We start from the raw sequence: 3,203 nt of genomic DNA, 5'->3' as shown, positions 1-3,203 counted from the left end.
GAAGCACCTGCGTGCTGGATACGTACAGAACACAGTACACGCAAACTTTACTGTGATTTTCTACAATTTTCTAACTCCACCAACCTGAGTGCGTCTTCTTTTCTGCTGTTTGCGGTGTTTGGCATCCCAGTGTTGTATTATTGCCATCTTGTGTCCGTAGTCGCCGTCACTGTCCCATTAACCAAAATTCTGTCTATTAGCCATGTTACCTTCAAGTAATCTAAAAACACTCTCCTCCCTCTTCCACTCCTCTCGAATTCTACTGCACTCTCAAAACGTATTCCTACTCAGCCATATTTGAAACACAGTAAACACACCTACCCCCTTCCACTGAATATTTCCTGCATGAATGATGATTTATTGCTTTTGATTCTTGACAAACATCACAATAGCCTGTAGGGTGTTTTCCAATAACAGACAGTGTACTATTAAGGTTACTGTGTCCAGTTATGTTCTACTAATTATTACTTGTTCTCTCCTCACTGTGCTTCTGTATCCTATATACAGTAGATTCCTTCCCTTAGTTTCACTACCCCACTTCTGTTGCCATTCTTGTTAAACATTTCCCAGTATCCCTGCATGTGCCAGAACCTACTTTGTGTTAGAACCTTATTGTAAAGCATGCATCAATGTACTGGAATTTAAAATGAACTCTTGTTTGTTTCTGCCTACAGCATAGGACTGGATGTCTGCAAGGACCTGCTGCCACAATTTGGAAGAAGTGTCAGACTCATTTGACGTAGAATTCATTTATTTATATAATGTTGACATGGAATGAATCTTCCACTTACAGTTGTTTCATTTCCTCAGTCCTACAAGTCTTCAAGAGCCTCCTGTGATGTCCTCCGTGGCTGCTTGACCAACACAAGTGCATCCTCCTTACGGGCACAGATTGTGACCATTGATTTATTTAATCTTTATTAGTTTATGGCATGGAGTGTTTCTTTCACACTGACACTTGTTTTACTTCTTCTCTACAGTCCTGAAGCTCCTTGTGTGATGTCAGGTGTCCATCTGGAGTATGAAACTGGACAGCGGCAACTTCCTCAGTCAGTCTTTCAAGACAGCAGCCATCTCTGCAAAGGACACAGCATGAATAGGAAACCATAACCCAGCTATGGGAATAAATACTCACTAAACTAACTATAAATTGTTGAAGTGCATATAAACACTCACAGCCACTCATTTAGTACAAATTATAGAACTCCTAGTAAAAAGTGGTGTTGTACCAGCTTACATGGCCAAACATAACTGAATTTATACATTAATGATTGTATAAACACAACTCAGCTATGGGAATAAACTAACCAGCCAATACATTAAGTACAACTAAATGCAACACTTCCACATCTGTGTTTATGAAGCTCAAAAGATCGGAAATTGTCAAACATATAAATTAAATGGCTGAAGTCCTAATTAAAGGTGGTGTTGTACCAGGCTACATATGTACATAAGAGTGTTAGGAACACTCCTCAATATCATGTAGTCCAGTACAACACCACCTTTGATTCAGACATAACTGACTTTATACATTTTCAGCTTCATAAACACATGTTCAGGTGGAAGTGTTGCATTGACAGGTGTACAAATAAAGTGGCTGCTGAGTGTGACATTTAAATAAGAAAGGTTTTGTCCTTCACCTGTTGGAGCCTCTGAAGATGTCTTCAGTGGGCTCAGCTTCACGTCTTCATCCTTTATGAAGTCATCTGTGAAACACAGAGAACAAACCGTCATTAAGAGGCTTTACTGATGAATAGCTTCCACATAGATACGTGGAGTGAAATGCTAAACTTACCTCACTATGCTGTGCTCCTCTCACTCGTCAGGGGATGGGGCTTGCTGCCAGGCGGCTTTTGGAGTTCTGGAAATGGAGGAAAAACACTGGTGTGGTGTCGTTATCCAGACTCAACATGAGACCAGTTCTGCTGCAAAAACTTGCTTGTATGGGCGACTCAGATACGGTGGACGTTCTGTATCAGCAAAGGAGACACAGGACAAATTACCACTTCATCTTCAGGAGATTCCTCTCAATGGCCTTGACATCCTTAACCTCATTGTGCTTCTAGCTAAATACTATATACATAAATGCAAATTTAATGGTAATAAACCTATATTTTGTTCTTTTATGAAGGACTTGAAAATACTGTATATAGCGCACTAATTTCTTCACATGTGAACTCAAAGGCTATGAAAACTAGGAATCTAATTAACAGATACATCTTTGTTTTCTGTTATCGGATTTTTTTTTTTGCCTTTTCTTTCTGTCTGTATACACAGATCCCCTCCACATGTTACAGACTGCACTGTGCAATTAATTGCTTCCTGCTGTTTATATAAAACTTTTAATTGCTTAAGAAAACATTTTCAAAAGTAACAGCCACCCCATCTTTTCACCAGATCTTACCAGAATAACATTTTTTCTTAAATGAATGTAAAATGTAGCTACTAATTTTTATTTTCGGCATGATATTACTAAACAAATTTTACCTAAATGTGAAGTAGATTTATTGCACTTTACATCATTCAACACATTTTATCACAAGCTTTGAAATCTCAAGTCAGCTACACCTTGAAAACGCTGTATGCTCTCTCCTCAAAACCTGCTCCAGCCAATCAGACACCCCGCAACTAACTGGCTCCATTTTTATTCCTGGGGGCCTAGTTCCCAGCCAAAAAATAGATTTTGGTCGATAACGCCTTCCTCTGTTTATCTTCACCACATATGTTGCTACTGATTTATAACTTCATTCCATATAAAGTACTTCTGCTTTGCTTGCTGAAATCAGTAATTCCACTTGATTATCTTTTAATCCCTGTTTTGCCAGATAATCCACCCTTTCATTCTCTTGCAACCCCGAGTGAGCTGGTACCTACTGAAACTCCACCTCCACTCCCAGTCTGTTGTTTTAGTTTTGTAAGTTCATCATGAACAGATTATTATTAAATAAATAAGAATTTATGACTTAATGCCTTGCGGTGAACGACAGAGTTCTCTTTTAGACCTTTCAACTGTAAGGGGGTGTTCCGAATACTTGCACACCCCTTCTCAGGCTGGTTCCTGAATTTAGAGGCCATTCTGATCCTCTGGTGGACTTTATCAGGCCACAAACAGGCTTTTGTATTTTGATGGGGAAGAATTAGTGGACTTAAAGATGTGTTCACTAAATTGGTTTTTATTTGTGATTTGAGATTGATTCAGCAGG

General features: G+C 39.0%; 1 protein-coding gene and 1 long non-coding RNA gene across 2 annotated transcripts in view; both read right to left on the bottom strand.

The window, feature by feature from the left end:
• Positions 1 to 315, bottom strand: part of LOC109955677 (uncharacterized) — a 5,992-nt gene extending 5,677 nt beyond the window's left edge. Inside the window, exon 1 of the long non-coding RNA XR_002274302.1 lies at positions 85 to 315. This is a non-coding gene — a long non-coding RNA (uncharacterized LOC109955677). The remainder of the gene's footprint in view (positions 1 to 84) is intronic.
• Positions 316 to 733: 418 nt separating this feature from the next.
• Positions 734 to 3,203, bottom strand: part of LOC109955674 (cilia- and flagella-associated protein 221-like) — a 48,240-nt gene continuing 45,770 nt past the window's right edge. The window contains exons 18-20 of the mRNA XM_020592078.1: positions 1,796 to 1,970; positions 1,641 to 1,706; positions 734 to 1,076 (exon numbers count right to left, since the gene is read on the bottom strand). The gene's annotated coding sequence lies outside the window, so the exon portion shown is untranslated. The remainder of the gene's footprint in view (positions 1,077 to 1,640; positions 1,707 to 1,795; positions 1,971 to 3,203) is intronic.

Source organism: Monopterus albus, unplaced genomic scaffold, assembly GCF_001952655.1.
Source record: "Monopterus albus unplaced genomic scaffold, M_albus_1.0 scaffold16.1, whole genome shotgun sequence".
NCBI classification, from domain to species: domain Eukaryota; kingdom Metazoa; phylum Chordata; class Actinopteri; order Synbranchiformes; family Synbranchidae; genus Monopterus; species Monopterus albus.
Note: the sequence above shows the minus strand (reverse complement) of the source record. Positions and strands in the feature narration are given on the sequence as shown.